This window comes from Ambystoma mexicanum, chromosome 13 (assembly GCF_040938575.1).
Source record: "Ambystoma mexicanum isolate Mex_15411 chromosome 13, UKY_AmexF1_1, whole genome shotgun sequence".
Classification (NCBI taxonomy): domain Eukaryota; kingdom Metazoa; phylum Chordata; class Amphibia; order Caudata; family Ambystomatidae; genus Ambystoma; species Ambystoma mexicanum.
The window spans coordinates 530,170,485-530,194,704 of NC_090938.1; positions in this window are offsets into that span (position 1 = coordinate 530,170,485).

Genomic DNA, 24,220 nt, shown 5'->3' on the forward strand with positions numbered 1-24,220 from the left:
GTAAACTGCTATGTGCAGTGTTTCCAACTGCCACAGGTGCACACAGTCAGCACAGGTGGAGGCAATGGAGTCTGGGCCAGCACAAAAGGAGCACACCCACACACCACACCCCTTCCCACACCAAAATGATACCACTAGTAGTAGCAATACTGGGGATGGACATGCTTGCATTGCTACGCCAGCAACAACAACAACAACAGCAGGCACCACAGAGGAGACGCAGGAGGAGAAGGAGGGTGAGAGAGGCCCAGCAAGTCCCACCAGTGCAGGCAGAGGCACCATGTAGGCACCCACCAATCCCTCGCATCAGAGCCAGTCCATACAACCTAACCCCTGAGCAGATCCACACCCTGTACCGGCTGGACCGGGACACCATCACCACCATAGTGGACATGATAAACGTCGACAGCGTCAGCCTGATTGAAATCCACACTGCCATCCCCCTCTACTGAAGGTAGTGTCTGTGCACCACTTCATGGCCACAGGTACCTACCAGCTCACAGTGTGCCAGCTGCATGGCATATCACAACCTCTCCTTCCATGCATGCTGACCCAAGTGCTGGATGCTCCCCTGAAGCATGCACACAACCACATATCCCTACCACGGACTGGCCAGGAGCTCGCTCACACTAAAGTTGGCTTACATGCAGTGGCAGGCATGGCCAATTGCATCAGTGCCTTCTACTGCACCCATGCTGAATTGGTGGTCCCACAGGCCATAGAGGTTGGGTACCGAAATCGCAAGCAATACCACTTTATCAATGTGCAGATGGTATGTGACTCCAGCAAGATCACCACACATTGTTGTGCCCGATATCCCGGATCCACACATGAAGCCATGGTGCTGCGGAATTCCTTGCTACCCCGCTACATGGACTGACATGCTGGACAATGTGCCTGGCTGCTCGGTAAGTCGCCTGACAGGCCCATGGCAGTGCAGTTGGGGGGGGGATGAATACTCCACCTGGGTGTGATTGGGGGGTGAGTGGAGACAGCACATACAGCATAACACTGTGGCCCTACATTTTCCGACCTGAACGAGACCCAACAATGCCTTACACTAGACCAACGGTTCACACCAATGACGATACCCAAACGTAGAAGCAGGCCACATCCCTCAACTCGTCCACTGCACATCAACTGAGTATACCCTCTGCAACACAATCCAGCAACATGCAGTGACTATGCCTAACGCACATGAATGCAGCAAAGCACAATACAGGACATCTGCAAGAGCATGCACGTGACACCCTGCAACATCTGGATGACGCAATCCACACCTGCAGACCATTGTCCAGCACACATTGCGACAAATGTACCTGTATGCATCCATCCAGGGATATGTGCATTTGAACACCAAATAGCTGCAGCCATGACAGTGATTACTACAGGTGTAATGCCACAAATTGAGTCACACATACCTCGTTGTGCCCCCATGCAGGTGATGGTGGCTATACCTTGAATCCGTGGCTCCTCACCCCTGTTCGGATCTCGCAGACCAGGCACGAAGAGGAGTACAATTGGGTTCAATCCGTACCCGTGTTGTGATCGAGCAGACCTTTGGCCTGTTGAAGGCACGTTTCCGCTGCCTCAGCAGTTCTGGTGGAGCACTCCTTTACAGGCCTGAGAAGGTGGACAAGATCACCATGGTCTGTGCTATGCTGCTCAACATGTGCATCCGCTGCAACTTAACCCTGCCACCTGACATTGACCAGCAACCACCGGGTGAAGATGGGGATGATGAAGGATAATAGTAGTGCATCAGTCATGTGCCAATGCCCATGAGGGACGTGCTGTGTGCCAATCAGTGATGGACATTTACGTTTGATGCACTGTGATGAAGAGGGTGCATCAATTCACACTCGCTGTGCACTGGGTTCGGGGGACTCTGGGCAGTGTAAACTGTTTGGCATTAAATTCTATCACACTCAATAAGCAATGTCCAGTCATGTAATATGTTTCCAAATGAGATGTAATTATCAATAAAACTATTTACATAGATGAACAGGCCACCCACGATGCAACTGAGTCTACCCACCGACCCCCGTCCCCTCCCACCACCCTCCACCACTCATCCCTCTAACCCACCCCACACCCCCAAAACACCCCCATCCCTCAATTCCCCCACACACCCACGTCCCGGCACACATTATGAGTTCTAATAGCCTCCATCCTGCATGTCTGTCCAGCTACAGTTGGCCCCTTTTGCATGGAGGCTGTGGCTCCACTGGCCGTGGCATGGTGCGTAGCGATCTACACACTGGGCTTGTCTGAGCTGAGCTTACAGGTGTACTGCTTGTGGATGGCCGGGGCATGGTGCGTAGTGATCTACGCACTGGGATTGTCTGAGCTGAGCTTACAGGTGTACTGCTTGTGGATGGTGGGGGTTGTGACTCGGCAGGTGCTGCAGGGCATTGTACCATGGTGGCAGCAAAATGTGTGAGTGCCTGGGTGACTGATTCCATGCCCTGGCGCATCCGCCTAGCAACGCGGTTCACAGCACGGTTGAGTGCCTGTGTGCTGTCACAGTGGGCCTGGTGTGTGACTTCCCCTACTGTGAAGAATTGTCTCAACATCTTGTCCATGGACTGCTGATGCTCCTCCATGCGGGTGATGCGGGCCTCTAGGTCACGTATGTCCTTGACTGCTGGTGGTCGCATGGGAGCTGGAGTTGGACTTTTTTGAGGGCTGAATACGGGTCCTGCCGTCTCCTCCCCAGAGCTACCACCACACGACCCGTGTCCAAGGGAGTGCTGTGGTGTGTGCCCCACGGATGGTGTTCCCTCAGTGTCCTCTGATATGCATTGCCCTGCCTTGTCAGCCTCGTCCTGTCGGACATCCTCCTCTGCACTATTTGTTGCGGATTGGGCCACCTCCCCTGGGTCACTAGTGGCCGGTGAATGAGGAGCATCACCATTGCTGGCCGTTGGTGTACCCTCCTGGTCTACATGAGCTGGCTGCAGTGGTGCAGGGGCCGTTTGGTCTTTGGGCTTGGGAGCCGGTGTGCCTTGTGGTAGGCGTGCAGTGATAGCACCCAATTTCCCAGGCCGGTGCATATTCTCATGTGTTGGGGGTGGATGCTCCTCACGTCCTATGTCCTGTGACCCCTGTTTACCAGACCGCAGTGGCATGGGGTGGTGGTTTTCATTCGCCCGGCCCTTGACGTGGATGGCCTGGTGCCATCATCTTCCCCTCTGCTTCTGCCTGGTGCTGTTGGCTTTATTTCTGCGGTGAGCCTGTCATCGCTGTCTGATACTGTGCCTGTGTGGGATGGAGAGGCAGGGCATGAGTCATGGGTTTAGGGACATCCAACATATATTGATCTAAGTACATTTTGGGTCTTGTGCATTGCAGTCTGCATGTTGGAGTGGCAAACATGGTGCTTACAGGTGTTGGGTGTGTGGTGCAGTGTCTGTGCGTCCTTCTAGCGCATCCATGTTGTGCATGCAGTTTGCTTGGTGGATTGTGGGTGTGTCATGGATTGCGTGCGGTGTACATGCCTCAGGGTGTGCGTGCCATGTGATGTGTCTTTAGGGCTCTGGTGTACGCTTGGTGGTGGAGATGTCTGCACCATGCAGTCGGATGTGACACTGGTGTGGCCTGCTTTTCTACAGTGCAGCATGTGTGTGTCTGCATGCTGATGGTACTTGGGTTTGGAATTGGACACTGGTGGTTTGTGTCAGTGGGGTTGGCTGCGTGTGTCCGTGACAGGGGTGTGGCATTTCGGTTGGGCAGTCATTAGGTGGGTGGTGATGGGCAATGTACTTGCTGTCATCAACTTGCCATTGGATTTGGGTTGGTTGTGTGTGTTCACTTTTGTGTAGTGCCAACGCTCACTCACCTTCGTCAGCCGATGATGTCACTCCTGTCTCAGCACGCCTCACCCCTTCAATGGCCTCCATGTGTATCAGGGAGCAGCATGTTTCCTCCCACCGTGCTAGTTTGATGGGCGTGGATGGTTCGCTTCCTGTTGCCTGGGCCTGCTGATGGTTGGTAGTCAGTATGTTGCGGACACGCAGCCGCAGGTCGTCCCAACTTTTCCGACATTCTTTTGTATTGCGTGTGGTTTTCCCCTCTGCGGACACCTTCTGGGCCACCTCCTCCCAGATCTGTTTCTTCTTCATTTGTGTCTCACGGCACAGGTCTGTGCTGAACACCACATCTGCATGCTGGGCCAGGGTGTCAGCCAGCATGTTTAGCTCCTTGTCTCAAAAACATTGTTTGCGCAGACGAGTTGTGTCTTTGAGGGTGGACTGTGTCATTTTCTGGCAGGCTGGGATCTCAGTTTAGGATGTCAGTGCCTGTAGCCATGGGATTGCAATGGATTGTGATTTTCAAGATGGCCGACATGCGCTTTCCCGTTCCGGCGCAATGACGTTACTTCCAGTTCCGCTTATTAGCGGGCACTGCTAATAGTGGTGCCCGCTAATGCCGTATCCATTGATGCCGGTAGTGCTGTCTACGCTTTCCATGATGCCGCTAAGGGCCACTTTTGGGACTTTAGCGGCATGCCGGTAATGTCGTTACCGCCCTGGCACAAAGCTTGTGCACGCGAACTCGTAATTGCCCTCTATAAGCGGGCTCTTTACTACATGGACACGGTATTTGCCCCATGCTGGTAAGGACTGTTACTTACCTCCAACCTCGTAATGACCCCCAATGACAAACATTCACAGGTGTATCTTTGGAGAGGCCCCGCTATGCTTCAAAAAACAATTTACAAGATGTAGCCCCTCAAGACAACTACGCTCAGTGGATAAAGGACTGCTAAACATGCCAAGATACAAGCTCAAGCAGGCATGGGCAGATCCTTCACTGTTTGCGCGGCGCAACAGTGGTACAAACTACTTCCTAAATTACGGTTAGAAAAGAACTATCAAACGTTTAGGAAGAGCTTGAAGACTTGCATCTTCAAGTAAACTTTAATGCTTAGCAAAATAAGAACCAGGTGAGACAGACGTTAATTCCAAATGTGACCATTACATGTTGTTTGTTATCAGCGCCCTGATGGCGCTTTATAAGTACCCATAACATAACATAACATAACATAACATAACATAACATTCTCTGGGCTCATGAAAATGAGGTCCATTAACTTAAAGTTGGTTTGCCTCAACAATTGAGCCAATGCACAAGGCCCAATATGAATATGTTGTTAGTAGAGTGATGCCCCCTAGAAATGAACATATTATGTTGAACCCAAAATTTGTAAACAGTAATCCTTGTGTCCAGGATTGGATTCCCTTCCCCTGGATCATCAGGAATATTTAGAACAAACTTCAGTTTCAAGAAAGTTCTGTACGTATGTGAACATATTAACAATTGCTTTGATTTGTGAGCAAGCCTTTGGAAGAGAGACAGTCCCTTTGCCAAGTGAAAAGGCTTTGATTTGTGAGCAAGCCTTTGGAAGAGAGATAATCACACCAGCAAGTGAAACATTCTTTCACTTGCCAGAGTGATTATCTTTCTTCCAAAGGCTTGCTCACAAATCAAAGCAATTGTTAATGTTTTCACAACCTCCTACTTGGAAAAACAAAAGTCTTTTCCTTCCAAATACCTCCTGCTTGCTATAACAAAAGTCTTCTCCGAACATAAATTCACAAATCACATGTAAGTGTTCCTTTCTGAAAAGGCCAAGCACGTGTTAGCACCTAATACTTCTTAAAAAGAAACACTTTAGTCAGGATGTTTTCAACAATCACTTTTTGAAATGCAACAGTTTATCAAGACAAGGTGATGGAGTTACCACTTCTTTTTCACCACAACCTTTTTACCATAACCACAGACAGTACTTCAAATCAACTTCTTCTTCCCCGTCCACTCGCCTGCCAGAACTAACTACAATTGGTCACTTTCCTGGCTTACTCCTACTACTACAATCTGTATTCTGTGGAAATGCTTGTTTCAAACTCACCACACTAGAACCATAAATGTGGAGATTTGAGCCAACAACTACTTCTCTTGATATTCTTTTGACTTTCATCAAAAAGAGTTATATATTTTCCCAAAATGATATTCCACAAAAAGATAATTATTATCTTGCTTGTCTTTTGGCCTTTTGAAATGCAGGGTACAGTTCTCTCCTCCTTTGTCTCTCATACAAGGAGGGTTCTGCTCCTCCAACCTTTGTTTTCTGGCATTGCAACCTCTTTGCTGCTGGCAATGCAGGTTACAAATGTCTCCCACTTGACATCTCTTTCTGGGAGAGTTGCACCCAATTTGCCTTGGTATGAATCTTCTGTTGACCTGACTATGCAGTTTACAATGTTCCCCTATTTGGAATCCCACATTAGGAGAGTTGCGCCAAGTTCACCTTAATTCAATTGTTCCATATTCAAAATAGTTATTAACACCTAGCAGTCTCCTTCAGAGTGCCCTGGGATCTTCTGCTTCAGGCCAACTCACTGGCATGCCTTGTGTCTCCATCTGACTGGCTGGTGTTTCTGCTGCTCTCTTCTGGACCTCTTCTGCTTTTGACAGCTCCTCTTGGTCTGCCACTATGCGCTCCAACCATCAATGCAGCTCTCGTAGTTCCGCACACTCTCCTGTGTGAATGCAATGGTGAGGGTGGATAGCTCAGGGGCAACATATTTGTCTTGGAAGCAAGACAACGCAGCGCAACACAGGTTTGAATCCTGATCCAGCGCTTAGAAATGAATATATGGTATTAAACACATTATAAAATAACAATTATAATAACAATTATAATAACAATAATACCGGAGCAGTTTATGGATTGTCGGGAGCTTCTCTCCCATATGGTGTGGCTTGCTTCACCACCGCTTCCTGCTGCACGCCCACTGCATAGTCACGTTGTCCCGACCTCTGCCACACCTCCTACACAGCATTCTGCTGCCACCACAACACCATCAGCTTCTGCTCCCTGCTGCTGATCTCGCACCCAAAAGGCCTTTAAGTTTTTAAAGGTCACGCTTAGGTGTTTTACATTAAAACAACTAGACTTCCTTAACTCTGAGCCCCTCTTCCTCTTCTCAGTACTAAGGGCATTATGGGACCTGAAGTTCATGACATAATGTTCTTGTTTGTTTTATCATCAAAATTGTCAATCTCACAATAAGCCATTAAGGCTTGAGGCTCATTAGGGAAATTATCTAGAGAGGGCTCCCATTCCCCTTGACATGATTCCCCTCCCAAATGGTCCTCTCGCATACTACCGACCCCTGGGTCAGGATCAGGTAGCGGTTGCCTTTCCCTGGTCCCATGAGAAGAGGCCCATGTCAGGGTTTTTTGGGATGATTACACTAGATTCATCACAGAAGGAAACGGCTGTAACACTCACGTTTGTTATCCATTTAGCTTTCAGACCGGGGTTGTATAAAGCTAGAGAGTCGTAGATACAGAAGGGATGAGCTCAGAGAGTGGTGTGGCCTTTTGCCTGGATCTCTGCTGAAATAATAATTTAGCACTTATATAGTGCTACGAACCCTCAGGTATCTGAGCGCTGCTTATTATTACCCATGGTGTGTGGTACTCAGAAGGATGAAAGGATTCGAACCTGCGTTAGCAAGCTCTGCACGGATGTCAAAGCGAGTGCTCTACTCACTGTGCCACTTGACCGGCAATGTTCCAAGTGTGAGCTACCGTGTCCTGTGGATGCTGTCACCCTGGCAACAGCTTGCCTGGCCCGTTTGAAAGAGCTGAACCTCTCAGCAGTAGCCGCTTCTCGAATATCGGGCAAGGTGTGGTGCATAGCAGGTTCTGCGGCACAGAGCTGTTTCTTTTCCACGCATGGATTGTAGTGGACGGTCACTAGCACCAGGTTCCTACTGTGGAGATCCAAGACCCTGCTCTGCATGGCTACACTTTGAAGCAACTTGTGTTTGATGCAGGCCTATCGCAGCGCCCTCGTAAATAGTATGAATAAGTAAATATGTGTTTCCATGGCACTGCACCACATACAGGCGCCGAGTGCTGGACCATTCTTCCATAGCAGGCAGATGCCATGACTTTCCCACTTCCAGCCACCAGTAGACACAGTATTTATTATTCCTTGATTTCAAAACCATCAACAATTGAGCCGTTTCAAATTGGTGAAAACGGATTTGTGGACAGTGCCATCGCAGAATTCCTTACGAGGAACACATTACTGGCCAGGCTCCAGTGAGGGTCCTTCCACTGCGGCAACACTGCGGAAGAAAGTGCAGGGAACACCCCTACATCCGCAATTTGAATTGCCTGGCACAAGTGCCGTGCCTCTGTTCATCCAAACTCAGTTTGTTTAGGTGGAGTTGCAAGTTTAGCACCTACCACGATCGCCCCTGGAAGTCGTCTGCAAATAAATATCCGGATTAGTGGAGCTACATGGCAGTGCTTGTGGAAGCATACACGCGTGCACTTTCACTCCGGTGGCCCACTGATTATAGGGACTGCAGAGAAAGACACGCATATGTTTGCGGCCCTCTCGCTACTTGCTTTTCTCAACAGTGCCACCTTCAGTTTGGGTTGCTCTGCATTTTGCCGGATCGTGGCTGAAAGCCTGCGATCCAAATGTTTGAGGGAGAAAAGACCGAAGATAATTTTTCCGAAATAATCTTCAGTCTTTTCTCCCCTGACCATTTACAACTTGGTCCTCTGCCCACACCCCCACCCCGGCCGCCCTACTTACCTTGGGTCCCTGTGACACCTGATCCCTTTCACTTCTGTGATGGGGAACCGGCGCCGGAGTGCCCTTCTAATTTTTTTCTTTTCGGGACAGCTGCGGGGGACACCTCCGCAACGCCCGCTCACAACATAGTGAGCAGGCTTGCCGGGGACAACCCCACAACCTCCACTCACAATATAGTGAGCAAGGGTGCGGGGGACACCACTGCAGCCCCCAGCAGCGAATGCGTGATCTGGTCATACTTTTTGGCCGTTCGGAATTTTCGAACGGCCGAACTTTGGTCAAATCACGCATTCGGTCATATTTTTTGGCTCGTTACGGGTAATTCCCGTTTTGCCCACTGTTTTGTTATGTTATTCAATATTTATACTGTGCCCATCACCATCGCAGTGGTCCTTCGAGGACTGGCCTTGACCGAAATGCGGCATATTGTGACCCTGCCAGGGTGTCGCCAGAACTTGATCTATGAGTATGAAAGAAGGTAGGGGGGAGGAGAGATGATGGAAAAAGGGGATGAGCCAATAGATTAAAAATTTAGTGGGAGTGAGGCACAATAGCTGAGGAGCAGAGACTGTGGTTGCGGTAGCTGGGATACGTGTTTCATAACTGTGACTAGTTATTAGTAAACGTGAGAGAACCTTTCAGGAATGTGCTGCTTGGTTTAATAGCAAGGCTTGGCTGCAATGGCAGTGTCTAGCCCAGACAATGTGTGATCGCTGTCTTCTGTTTTGATCTTGTTTTCCTTCTGACCTCCCTTTTGTTAAACTCTCTGTTGAACATTTTAAGGAACAGATAATGGCAGACTATGTCCTGCTCTGTACAAGATACAGCATGTCCATGCATCCAAAAAGCATAATTACGTACATATTTGGGTATACACGAGTATTATATAAATCAGCATCAGGCAATCAAAATGGAAATGTATAGCTATGCAGGGAACGGCTGCTCAGCATTTGTGTGCAGAAGTAGTACCAGGTCTGTAGGATGATTCTAAGAAGGTTGTGTTGTTTAGTAGAAATGCTTTAAACACTGGCCAGTAATCTTTGGGAGAAATTCCCCAACAATTCTGTTTCACTGGCTGGGTGATTTTCCACCTTTTCTGCTGCACTTTTGGTGGGGTTGTTTGCAGCAGACATTTTGTTATTTGCAGAAATGTCGTTTTTTTGTGTGGCCTGAAACACACACAAAGAACGAACTTTCAGGGGAAAACGAATTTGAAGGGGCAAAACACTACTTTCCCATCCAAAATGTGGTTCTTTAAAAACGAAATTTTGAAAAAAAAATGCCATGCAGGTAAAAGCCTCAAAAATGCAAAATTTTGCTCTGTGGGCGAAATTGGGGGATTGGGGCGAAATTTGGCAGGAATCCAACAATTTTCCTGCAGAACGGAATGAGCCATTTTCACTCACCCTCACTGACAATAGGTCTTTAAGCCAACTTTCATTCAATGGAGGATATCAATTCCGCCATTTAAGTGCCACCTGTCGTTTAGCCAACAATTAAGCAATACAGAACATTGGTGAGCTTGGAAGTAGACTTAAAGAACCAGAACTTGTGGCATTTCTGAATCAAGCAGACGTTCTGTTATTCCAGAAAACATGGGTTTTGGACACAATTCATTTGGACAACTTTGAAGCCTTCAGTGTAAAGGCGTCACCCAGCGCAAGGGGCAGGAAAATACAAGAAAAATCAAATATTCTGCAATATCCACGCTATTGATTATAGATGTAGACCTAGCAAAGGTCACTCATTGCTGCATCGTGAATTTCTATGCCTCCCTTTTTGGCAATACCAGTGGTGGGCCCTTTTTAGAGTTAGTAAATGTAATGCATGCTGCAAGAGACCCTGTAGATCCCACAACTAATATTAAACCTTTAGTGGGTGGTGATTCCAACTTAAAAATTGTAAACTGCAGTGGGAGATGGTACTGGAGAAGAGGACATTGTCTTTGGTATCCATCAGCTTTAAAAATGGCTAGCACTGATATTAGGGGCAAGACATTTGCAGACACACTTATCGAACTGGGTTTTAGGGCAGTAAACGGAATGTTTATGCCAGCTATCCCAGAAAAGTATACTTTTGTAAATGCTAGACACTGTTCAACCATTGATTATTTCTTACTAGGTGCAGAAAATTGGCCTTGGGTTAAAGATTTTGAGGTGGTCATCAGGATCGAAAGTGATCATGATCCCCTTATCCTGACAATAAGGAATGGGGGGTATCCTCCTTGGCAGCAGAGAATGGGGACGAACATGCTCTGTACAAAACAATACATTGGGAAAACCTTGACCCGGAGCAACAGGTAGTCGGGGTCATGTATGCAACCCTGGATGATATAGAGATGTGCTTGCATACCAGTAGCAACGATGAAGCTAAAAGGTTGGCCTGGCAAAATATAATACTAACAACTAGCCAGGCTTTGAGGAACATGCATCCTGGGTCAAAATGTACCACAAGGAGGTCATTGTGGTACTATGCAAAATGCAAGATGGCTAGGGATAGGCTCCTGACTTCACTGAGAAAGCAAAGTAGAGACCAGGAGGAAATAGTTGCAGCCAGGGATTTTAATATGGAAGAGCAGGCTTGGTTGAACCTAGAAAGGGTGGTGGTCACAGGTGACCAAAAAGCATACTGAAGAACGATTGTAGATGGACTGAACATCAATGGTAAATCCACAAATGACCAAATAGATCTGGTAGGCGAGGTACATTGGATACAGCATTTCTCTGCATTCTACGATGTACACAGTGTTGAGTTGGGGACACGTGACATAGGTGCCGATCAAGTATAAACTTTTAAGCATGATTTAGGGCATCGTTGTGATGCCATTTTAGCGTTGAGTGTGAGCAAAGTATCCAGCGCTTTAACCTGGATGGCGAACATGAAATCCGCTGGAACGGATTTGATCCCAATTGAGTTCTTCAAGCATGAAAGGGCGGTGTGTGTGCAAATGGCTAGCTCGATACGTTAAGAAGATATTACATCAGAAAACCATACAGGACACCTGGAGGGAGGCAATAATAATACCAATCTTTAAGAGTGGTAACAGACACTGCAGCATTTTATGTTTTTTCGCCCTGCTTATAATATTTCACGTTTCTCTTCCCAATACTGAGAGTGTGGGGAGTGAGACATGTTTTAACAGCTTTTAGGCTTCTCTTCTCAACTCTTGACTTGTTCCCTGCACAGTGTGTTCATTCTTATATTGAAATCGCCCTTCTAATGCACAGTCAGTCGTTGTAAATTGAATAGTGTATGATTTGTTTTATTTATTTTAAATATGTATTATTGATGAGGCACGTTTTTAATTGTATCTATATTAGTTATGCATTATTGATGATGTACAAATTGTGTTTTATATTGTCTTATTCTTTGATGGAAATGTCTGTTTCCAAATAAAGAAAAAAGCAATACAGAAAGATATGTAAAGCGTCTCTTAGGATAGGGACGGACAAATACCAGTACACTCACTGTTGGCTCTAGTAGAACCTCAACCTCAATTATTTTTGATATCTTGGCTGCAATCTCTGACCAGAAGATGGACACTGTACCGCAACATGAAACAATGGGCCTCATTACGGCGCCCAGAAATGGTCAATTACCGAGTCATTACGGCCTTGCGGACCTGGTATTTGCCCATTCCTGGTCACCGGGAAAAATGTGTCCCCATTCCCATTGAGCCCCGTAGGGCTCAATGGGAATGGGGAAGCCGGATGTACCGGCAGCGTTATGAATGGTGCCGGTGCATCCGACATGCTGTGCTCGCGGGTGCCGCGCTGCCCGCCATGTCCGACCTGATATGACGGGCCCGTTGTTAGCATCCTGGTCTGCTCGCGGGACCCGCTAAGGACGTCTGGTAAAACCAGGCGTCCTTAGTGGGACCCGCGAGCAGACCTCGTAATGCGGCGGTAGGGGGTTAACGGCGCCGGCAGCTTTACCGGCACCATTAACCCCCTAGCGCCTGGGTCGTAATGAGGTCCATTATCAATAAACTCCAAATCCTTCAGAATAATGCTCTTAGAATAGCCTTCAGCATCTCCAGAAGACAACAACAGAGTTCAGACGGAATAGCAACTGGCTCTCCATTGAAGACAGAATTCATCTCAAAACAGTCTCCCTAACTTACACTGGTCTGAATAATGCATCCCCGCAATACCTAACAGAAAAATTCCTTAAAAATAACTCCACACGACCTACGAGCTCTGCTAACTCCTTCTGCCTAAGAGTCCCCAGGTTTGTTTGTTTATTATTTGTACAGCGCGCCACACCCTGAGGTATCTGGGCGCTTTTCAAGACAACTTAGTATACATACATACATACGAGAAGGTGTTGATATAGAATGCAGTGAAAAAGGTATTAAGCACAGTACTTCAGAGAAATAACAGTAAAATCAAGGTTTCTTGCGAAAGCTAAGTATACATAAATACATTTGTTAGTGAAGAGGCTGTGGGTGGTAGTATAAGTTACAGGCGAGATTATATCTTATCAGGTAGTGAGTGTGGTGTCCTTGGTAAAGAGCCATTCTTTGGTGTTCGTCCTGAAGCTATGGAGGTTACCGTCAGTACGTAGGTTAAGTGGGAGGGCATTCCAGGCTATGACTGCTTGCACTGGGAAGCTGCTACCTCCGGCTCTTTTTAGGTTGTAGCGAGGCGCAATGATGCAGTGGGAGTTAGCTGATGTCGTAGGTCTGGATGAGGTTTTAGGGACAATTTTGTCAATCAGGTATTTAGGGAAAGCGTTCTGAAGGCATTTGTGGGAGATGGATACAAGTTTAAAAAAGATTCTATCCTTGATGGAACGCCATTTGCAGCTTCTTCTTGTTTCGGATATGTGGTCTTTCCGTGGGATGCTCAGGGCGGTTCTTAGTGCATTATTTTGCAAGGTTTGGAGTGTGTTCAGAACTTGTTTGTTGGCACCTGCATAGAGAGCTTTGCAGTAATCAAGTTTGGACAGGATTAAAGCTCGAGCCAAGATCATGCAGCTATTGGTGGAGAGATAATTTTTACATGCATGGATAAGTTTACACGTATAGGCGGTAGCTGTGTCAGTGGCGTTAGCTTGTTTCTTGAGGTTCAGGGCAGAATCGAGATGGAAGCCTAAGGTTTTGGTTTCCTTTGCCGTGGTGATCAGGTTCCCGTCTATGTTGAACAAGTTGTATTTGGGATTACATTTTTTGAGGTAAAAAATTGGCGCCTAGTGTAAGAATTTCAGTCTTATCGTCATTCAGGCACAGGCTATAGGTGGCCATCCATGCCTGAATGACTCAGTTGATTTTGTTTATTCTGTCATTGTCAGATTCGTAGTTACCAGAACGTGGGATCAATATCTGGGTGTCATCTGCGTAGTTGGTATAGATGACACCCAGACGGTCCAGTATGTCCAATAAGGGTTTGGTAAACACATTATATAATGTAGGGGAAACACACGAGCCTTGTGTTACTCCACAGGTGATAGGGATGGGGTCAACTGCATCTGAAGGGGAAAATACTCTCATCATTCTGTTGTTTAAGAAGGATTTAATCCATGTTGTAGCCTCCAGGGAGAAGTTAGCTGCCGATGATAGGTGTTCACAAAGTATATTGTGATCGACCAGATCAAAGGCGGTGGAGAAGTCTAATAGCAAATGTAATGCGCATTGGGCCTCATTACGAGGCTGGCGGTAGCCGTGCCTGTACTACAGGCACGGCTGCCTCCGGTATCCATTTTGTTCCGGCACCCGCGAATGGGCAATTACCGGGTCATGTCAAGTTTGGCAGACTCGGTAATTGCCCATTCGCGGGTGCCGATAATAAGGGACTTCCCATCCCCATTCGGCCTCATAGGGCTCAATGGGAATGGGGAGGGTGGTAGCACTGGTACCGTTAACAATGGTACCGGTATTACCATCAAGTTCTGCTCACGGGTGCCGGTATGGCCACCTGTTCGGATCAGGTGGTTGTAAGGGCAACCTCGAGCAGAACTCGTAGCATGGTGGTATGGTAACAACAGTGCCGGTAGCGATACTGGCGCCGTTGTTGCCTTACCACCATACTCGTAATGAGGCCCATTGTCCATTGTCTTTTATCCAGTCTATTTGCGTTTTCAAGTCTAGAATGGCTGTTTCGGTCCCATGCAGAGGTTTAAATCCAGATTGTCTAAGCCCTAGGAGATTGCTGATCTCTAGGTAGGACTGTATTTGGAGGTAGACTGACTTATCAATGATTTTAAGGAGGAAGGGGACAGTCGTTATAGGCCTATTGTTGGTTGGGATGGTAGGATTCAGCGAAGCATTTTTTGCGCAGGGGTAGTACCCAAGCATCTTTTAGGTTAGTAGGAACCTTGCATGATTTAAAAGAGGCATTTATTAATCTAGTGATAAAAGGAGTGAGATCTCTCACTTCATCTTTTATGATTTGAACAGGGCAAATGTCTCCTTGGCAGCGTGAAGCTTTCAGAGAGTTAATAATTTTGGCAACCTCATTCGTGGTAACTTGAGCAAATTTGAATACTGGTAGAGTGTTAGTGAAGGTGGTGGTGTCCAGGTTCTGCACTGTGTCAAAACCATTGATATTGAGTCTTTTAGAGGCAATTTTATTTTAGAGGGTGGTGATTTTATTGGCCAGGGCGTTTTGTCTTTAGGGTGAGAGTCATCCGGAGCCATAGGTGATTCTAATTCCCTTAGGATTCCAAATAGTTCCTTAATGCTGCAAATGGCATTTTGGATCCTGTCATTATATGTTTCTTGTTTAGTTTTGATGATCTCTGCTTTGTAGTGTGCAGTAATTTCTGTGACTATATTTTTGTTCTACTTGGAAGGTTCAACTGAAAAGAGCAGGCGGCAGCAGCTTTCCAGTCATGGCTGCCCAACTGTGGGACTCCTTACCCACGACTTTAAGAGCTGATCAATCCTTCCAAGTTTAGAAAAAATACCAAACACTGGGTCACCACCAAAGATGCACTGCTACACTTGCTGCTATCATCCAGAATCTGCAGTTATCATTTAGCACTTTTCTGTATCCTTGTAAATAACTTGTTGCATATATTGTATGCTCGTTTTATGTTTTGTAACATCATTGAGACGAAGCCCACTATGTAACTGTGTCAAAAGTAATCTATAATGTATGTATGTAATTAAGAATCTGAGAATTCCTGCAATGCGCCCAGATACCCTTGGGTTAGGAGCGCTTTATAAATAAATAAACAAGCAAACAAACAAACTGTCACGCGCCGTACCCCTTGGAGCTTGTAGTCCACTTGGCGACTCATCTGCCATTGAAATGTTCCACTACGCTCCCATTCTTCCGGGAGCATAGGTTTAGTGATTCTGTTCTATGGTTCGCTTCCTCTTTATCGCTCCACCCCTATTTCTCTGCGGTGCGTTGGAACCCCTTTGCTTGGGCTCTGCTACTGGGTTTAGATGCTGTTTTCACTGTTCGCTTGCTGCAATTGTTCTCTCTCCTTCCTTCGCCTGCTGTTTTCTTTCTCTCTCTCTCTTTCCTTCTGTTCACACTGTTTTCTCCCCTTCCGCCAGTCCAAAGCTCGTTTCGTTCCGGCTCTGACTTATTCCGCTTCCTTTGTCGGGTCTCACCCTGGTCTGCTCTGTCTTCTCAAGCCTTACCTTCCTTCCGGAATCCTTCCCCCTTATCGGCATTCTTTATTGTGTGTCCGATTTTCCTGCTATTCCATTTCTGTACCGGCTTTCAGTAGTCTTCTCTTCTTGTTTTCAGTCCTTTTTCTCTGTCTATGACCCTCGGGTATAACTCTCCATCCATCTTTTACCTACTCAATTATCTATCTTCTCATATCACCTCCTGAACTGCGGTTCTTACCTTCATCTGGACAGCCTTGGCTCCCTGCCACTCCTCACTGTTGCGGATTTACCTTCCTGGACCTGTTGGACTTCGTGGACTTCAATCTCGACCGAAGATCACTGAATACAGCATCTGCCATCTGCCTGCCAGAAAATATGAGAGGTTTTTTTTCTGCCTATGGCTTTTTCCTCTCTTGGGAGGGAACGCTGCTTTGTTAGTGCAGAGTCAATGTTTTGCTGTATAGAAAGTCGCAGAGACTCCTATCCCTGGCACTGGGAGAGGGCGTCAGGTTAGTCCTGGAAAAATGATTGCAGCACATAACAACATCACGTAGTGAAGAAATACTGTGACTATGGCAGCAGAACCGGAAGCATGGTTTCCTGGCTGAGAGTGCATTCCAGTAACTGAGAAAAAGGTACTCAGATTAATAAGGGAATGCTTCATGCCTAGTGAGGAGGAGAAAGAGGGGAGTTGCTGGCTGCAGGGAAGGAAAGAGGAGGCCGGGAGCAGGCAAGACAAGGAAATGGGAGTGAATCAAAACAAAGAAGGAAAAAGGGATCAAAGGAATGGAGATAAACAGCAGCCACAAGGTCAGGACACCTTACAACCAAAGGCTGAGCCAAACAACAACTAACTTGTTGCCAAACAGCCTCATGTTTTCCCTTTTTAGTTTCTGCAATCTCAACCTTTGTCCTGGAAGATTCCCTTTTCTTCTGTTTACTAATCTGGCAACCATCTTAGAGTGGAGCATTATATATCTTCTTGCATGACTCTCTGCTTTCTTCAATTTCACTGCTCGCTTTGAAGGATGTTTTCTACATTTCTTATGTCTATTCCTCATCCTCTCACTGCTTACTTAACAAATCCGGATAGAATGGATTCACTTACCATTCTTGCTACCATAAATAATGGCATTAATCAATCTATCCCACCCAATTCCATGTCTAAAACTAGAGCAATCGGATGATGACTGGATTGGACTTTTACCATAGACATGGGAGTCTTAAGTAATACAGGATGTGTTATACTGCTATATTTGGGGTTATGTCAAACATTATTGTTACTGCTTGCATGGGTCCTCAGGTCAGCAGTCTCTATCCTATGGACGTGAATGAGGGGGCTAAGGCTTGTGCTCGAATGTTGGACCCTTTGGGTGGAAGTGTTCTAAATTCAATAAGCAGTAGACCTTCTTCAAGGTTTTTCCCAGCCAATCCCCTATGGAGATAATGAAAGTGTGGGTCGCCAGGAAAATTGTGACGTGAATGTTCTCAGATGGTGTTACAAATAATAGCACAGCCGTCTTTTCTAGGCCGAATCCAATGTATACATTTGTCTTTCAGGGTATCGCTGACTTATCCAACTCCTTTTCCTAACTTGTGTATTTTCAGCATGTAGACCACATTTCCTTCAAGCTCAATCAAACCTTCCTCATATTTAATAGTAATTATGCTGACCCCTCCTACCCTTCCTCCAGGGAGCCTCTTGAAGTTCTTGCCCACAAGCTCAGAAGCCAGCCTAAGGTTCTGTGAAAGGGATACTGGTGGAAGTTTAAGTGCTGCATATGTATCAATTGGCGCATTCACTTTTACGGTTTAGATGGGCTTGGTATTGTTCCCGTCAGGCACAGTCTGGGCAGAATGTTCATGGAATGCCGTTGGAGGCTAACTCCCATATGTCTCTATGGTAGCAGAATTCACGTGATTTACAGGTGAGATATGTGTGTGTAGATTGTTCAATTCAAGGTTCATCTTCAAAGTCCTCAGCACAATTCTCATATCCCTGTGTCTCTCTTCCAATGCCTCAACTAAGTCTTTCAGGACCTCCACCTCTGGAGAGCTTGGTCATCCTTCAGACCTAGGAGTATCAACTTTGGTCACTCTCATCAATATAGCCTGTGTCCTTTTATTAGTTTTTACTGTCATGCATCGCTTTCTTTAGCCTTCCATCCCTGCTTGGTCACATGGGGGGGAGTGGGGATTATCCCTTACGAGTGTGCTCTATCACTGTACAATCAGATCAGGTTCCCAAATGAAGCTGTGAGGGCCAGATATGGTCAGGATGTCTATGTGCCCTCCAGCTACCTTGCCAACAGTCAACCTTCCCACCTTCCCCTCCATAATCCCACATTCTACAGCCAGTGATGAACACCTATTATGCCTCACCAACTACACCTCCTCAGAGGTATTCTTCCTTTCCTCTCCTTCCCCCAGAAGCTCACCGTCTCCAGTGCCCTGGTTCTCTCTAAGCTGGACTATTGTAAGAGCCTCTATCTAAATCTTCCTGCCTCTACTCTCCGCCCTCTGCAACTTATCCAGAACAGGACTGCGAGACTTGTCCTTGGCCTCAAGCCCAGGGATCGTATATTTCCAGGACTTAAATCTCTGTTCAAAACCCTCTGCATTGTCCACAAGGCCTACTGGGGCCTGGGGCCGCATTACCTTCAACTCTCTCTTCCCAGATAACTTCCTTCTCGAGCTCATCTTCCTCCAACTCCCTGAGGGTCATTTGCTTCTCCAAGCAATGAGTTGGAGGTAGGTCTCTCTCTTCAGCAGGGGCCTCCCTCTGGAACAGCCTTCCTGCCTCCCTGAAACTTGAGGAGAACCATCTCCGGTTCCGGAAGCACCTCAAAAACTTCCTCTTTGCTTCTGCATTCTCTCCCCCTCTCCCCTGCGGAATTTCTGGCTGAAACTGCACTGGTTACCTGGCCACCCGTTCTGACCTCGGGCCCAGGCACACCTGCACTGCCTCCTTGGCAACCACCGCACCTGGGGACTGTTACTCTGTATCCCTACAGTCCCCCCCAGCACTTATGTTGCTCTTACCTTGCCCTTGCCACCGTATGGCCTTTTTTGTTTATCTTATTTATTCTACTATCCCTGTACTGCACTTTCCCCTCTTCCTTCCCCCACGCACTTTTCCCTTTCCCCCTTCCCATGCACTTGCACAATCTGAATGACACCTGGCCTAGTAGGATCGTTGTCTGTCTTCCCTCTGTTCCCCCTCCCTTGCCTCGTCGCGCCTCGAAAAACGTGTGTATAGGCTGTTATAAATGCCATATCATATCATATCATATCATGATATCCTCTGATCTTGTCAACATGGAATGGCTCCTCCCTAACACCAAGGTCCACACACCATCCACACCCCACACTACCTGAGACCTTGAGATCTGATCCCCATTCTTTCCTCCCCTGGTTACTTGTAGATCCATTGCTGACGACTTCCCTCTATACCCTGTTGTTCGATGGCCTTGTTTCTCTGCTCTGTAACCTTGTTCTACCCCCTATGATTGTAAAGCACTATGTTGCTTACTGAAGCCAGCTCTGCACTCAATAAATACCCACATAATAATGATAATGATAATAAAAACATGATTGACTCAGATCCGGGTGAATTTGAAAAATGTCCCCACTCTGAATAGATATTTAAGTGTGTGTATGTAATGTAATGTGTGTGAATGAGTGGGTGAGTGCATGAAGCATGGTTGGCTGATTGGGTGTGCATGTGTGAGTGTATGGTGAAAGGATGCACATTACATGATATGATATGATGTGGCATTTATACCGTGCCTGCACACAAGTGTTTCTAGGTGCGCTAATGTATGGGTGACTGGGTGTGTGTGTGTGAGTGTATGGTGAATGCACTGATTACTTACCAGTAATCTTCATTACTCCTAGTCCTATTCTTCTTGGCCACAGTACTAGTGCATGAGGCTCCTTGCCTTATACGCAAATAATGGGGTGACGTGGCGGGATATGAATGTAATTAATGCCTGGCTAATTTTCCTGTAATTTTCATTACTGCTAATCCCACTCTTCCTCATCCCAGTACTTACCTATGAGGCAAGGTGCTTCATAGGTAAGTACTGAGACGAGGAAGAGGAACATGGAGGTAATGGTGTGTGCTTGTGTTTAATGCCTGGGTTACTCATTTGTAATCTTCATTACTCCTAGCCCCACTCTTCCTTGTCCCAGTACAAGTGTATGAGGCATGTTACCTCATACACAAGTACCTGGACGAGGTAGAGGGGCGTGGGTGTAATGCCTGTCTTAGTTACCTGCAATCTTTATTACTCTTTATCCCACTCTTCCTCATCCCAGTAAGTACTGGGATGAGGAAGAAGGGCATGGAGGTTATTCTGGGCTGAGGAGCTGATTTTGGCAGTTAGTGTGGTAGTCTAGGCCAGCCCAGAGTGTGGTGCGACCTGTGATTTGTTGCCAAGCTTGGGGGGGGGGACCCACAGCAGGGCTCGGAGAGTGGCCCCAAATTCTGTGCCACGCCACTGGCTGCATTCTGCAGGATCGGCCTTTTGTAAATGACCCTCTCCTTGTATCTTTTTGAGGGTACCCCCAAATCCCACTTCTGCTAAGCACCACCATCTACCCCCCCAACCACTCCCGCCCACTCCACTTACCTGCCCTGGGCTGTGGGCTCCGGCCTGTCTGGATACCGCGACCCCCGGAAGCCCAGCATGCCAAGCGTTTGTGTGCGACCTTTTGTGCCTCTGACTTCCAGGTCTGCGGCATCTAGACCGCAAACAGTACTGGATCCACCCTCAAAATTGCCTCATTTTGGTCTGTACTGTTTGAAATAACGGACAATCTTCCCATTTTCGCTCCAATCAAATACCTGCAGGGCCTTATAAGCAAGATAACCACTGTTAGATTCTTTAACCTGGACTGCTTTCTTGCCCAGAAATGCACCTTAGGACATTGCAAATCTAGGAAAGCTCCAAATTGTAGAGCGGCCGCATATGCCTATGACCGCTCTGCTGATCACTTCCTACTCACTGTCCCCCTGCACCAGGCGCCCCTTCACCCTCCTTCCAGCTCCTCGCCCCACTCCACTGGAATCCGCTCCCTCCCCCAATCCGTTCCATCACCTCATATCCTTCCTTCCGCACCTCCTTAAAATCCCTCCCACCTACTTCAATCTCCCTCCTGACTGTGCTCCACTATATTTTGCTCGATTGCTTAATCCCACTCATGTTTCATTCCCATGATGCTGGAATATTGTACTTCTTTTTAGCTTCTTATGTATTCCTGTTGTTTCATGTAAAGTGCTTTGGCTTAAAGCGCTTTATAAAATGTAATAAATACAAATACAAATATCTTTATCACCGTCTTCCAAGGGCCCTAAAGACAAATGTGAAGAGAACCGTATGCCCATATCAAACTCTGCATAATTATACCAGTGTTTATATATTGCGCTCTCTCACCCGAGGGCAGCAACGCGCTTTAATAACAGCTGATAGCATTAGCCACGGCGTGGTACTCACTCAGGTGAATGAAGTAATGTACGTTGATACTGTATAATTACGTGTCCACTACATGACACACTGCATTACTACTGCGTGACTGTGCACGGTATACACCTGTCCGTCTCAGTGCCAGTCCTCGCGGGGCATTGCTGTGTGGCAAGAGCAGTTCTCGCTTTCAGGCCGGGCCCCTGTACGGTGTGCACAGAATATAGATCCCCCGCTCTCCTCCGTGTTAGTGGTGGGTCCCTTGGGGCTGGCTGCAGGGCCAGCGTTCGCTGCCCTTGAGCAGGCAGTGATATCGTTAAGGACGGGTGCCCCCGAGTCACAGCCCTGACTGGGCAAGTTCACCCTGGCAGCGCACGGCCAATTTTCGCAGACACAGACAGAGCTGTAGGGGAAGTCGGTGCTCGCGCTCCCCTCCAATGGTCTTCGAAGATCCCGCGTCTCCCCTCCTCCCGCATCCTCGGGTCTTATTGATTAGCCGCTGTCAGCGCTCCCCGGTGTCAGACGCACGCTCCCGCTCCTGCACGCGGCTTTGTAGCATTAATGCACGACATTGATTTTAATGGGTCCTAAATGCGTCCTCCCCGCCCCACGCCTACCCCCGCCCCCCCCTACCGCCGCCTCCTCCGTTGTCTTGTGCAAGAGGGTGAGGTGCAGTGGCTTGCTGATTGGCGATATCCGGGGGCAGGCATGTAGCGGAAATGCGCTGGTCGCGCTCTGCCGGGCCTATATGGTTATTAGTAGTCGCAAAGCGGGTTGCAAAGTTCTCGTGGACCCCTCACTGCTCCGCCCCGAGTAGAGCCCCAAACTGAAGTACTTTGATCGCACACGAGTTTTAGTTCAGCGCCAATTCCGTTACTGCCACTTTACCGCTGTATCACCGCACCACCCTATTACGAGCTATGGTGGCAGGGTGGAAGATTTACCCACAGCAAAAACCTGAAGGTAAATCTTCCACCTTACAACCAAAACATATTGCATTTGCCGAGCTGTATAGCTGCTCGTGGTAAAAGCTCTAAAAATATACTTGGAGTCATAGGGACTCCAAAAATAGATAATAACACCACTGGGCTGCCACTTGTAATCTTGTGGTAAGTACACAGTGCCGAGTGGCAGTAACTGCGGATATACCGCCAAACTCTTAATGAGGCACATTATTTAACTGGGTTATATACACTGTGCCTGCTACCTTTCCCTGTTCTCTTGGCTCTGTGTACTCTGCAAAGGAAGCTAATTAGGTCTGGTTAGTAGGCACAGAGGGAAGATGCAAGATAGCTTTGCTGTTGCCCTCAGCAGTGGCAGAGCCTGAGGAAGGTGGGGGGTGACGGGGCAGCCGCCCTGCTTGCTCCCCCTGGTGCACGGTGCGCCGTCCAGTATCCCGCTATCGCCCTAATGGTCTCGGGAGGATAGCTCTGGGGCAACGTGCTCGCCTTGGAAGCAAGATGACACGGAGCAACACAGGTTCAATCCCCAGGTCCGCGATTGGAAATCTCTGGGTATTAAGCGCGTTATAAATAACCTATCACATCATATCTATTAGTTGCCACCCCCAAGCACCAAAAGCTGCCTCCGCTACTGGCGCTAGGGTATTTCTTTGTATATTATTGAAAATAACTTTGACAAAAATCTCTTCACATAGTACATAGGGGCACAGGACAGTCCCAGGGAGGGTACCTTGCAACATTGCAAGGTGAGGTATGAATGAACGAAAAACAGCGAAACTAATTGGAGATGGCACAGACGGAGGGGGGACAATTCATTAAATAAACGAAGCAGGGTCAGGCAGGAATAGGCATGCAGATAGGGTGAACCGAGAACCTGCACGCAGGGGTGATTTGTGTTGAGGGCACTTGCGGTATGTATATCCTAACGGGAGGTTTGTGTGCTTGGTGGGAGGATGTGTGGACTGGGACTGTGCTATACAGTACAAGCTCATAGGAAAGAAGCAGAGTTCTGATGGTTTATTCTGTATTGGAAAGGGGTGTTCACAGGGCCAGCCCTAGGATTTCGGGGGCCCTGGGCAGCATAAGATGTGTGGGTCCCCCTTATTTGCATAAATGGTGACCAATGATATTACAGAAAATTATTTCACAGAATGAGTCTTTAATATACAAAATATCATGGACAGTTACATTAAAAACATGTTGCCATTAGTAAGGCAGGAGACAAATACAATGTAATGTCCAGCATATGATTTGTCACTGTGAGGAATTCGACCATCCACACAATGGGTGTGCACTCACCTCGGCTTTTTTAAAAATTGTATATGAAATTGAAGGATGTTAAATCAACCTCTGGAAAATGTGTGAGGCTAAACTGCACACATTTTCCTATGCTCACCACACGACATACACATAGACCTGTGTACTCTGGGTGGTCACAGCCTGCAGGTGCAGTCCTCCATGTCACATTTAATTGGAATGTGACATCCAGGAGTATATCAAGGCATATCAAACGCGGGAGGGCAGAACCTTCCTCCTGCCATAGCCAGCAGCGATGCATACTGATGAGAGTTAAATTTAAGCAGGCCCATGAGAGGGACTA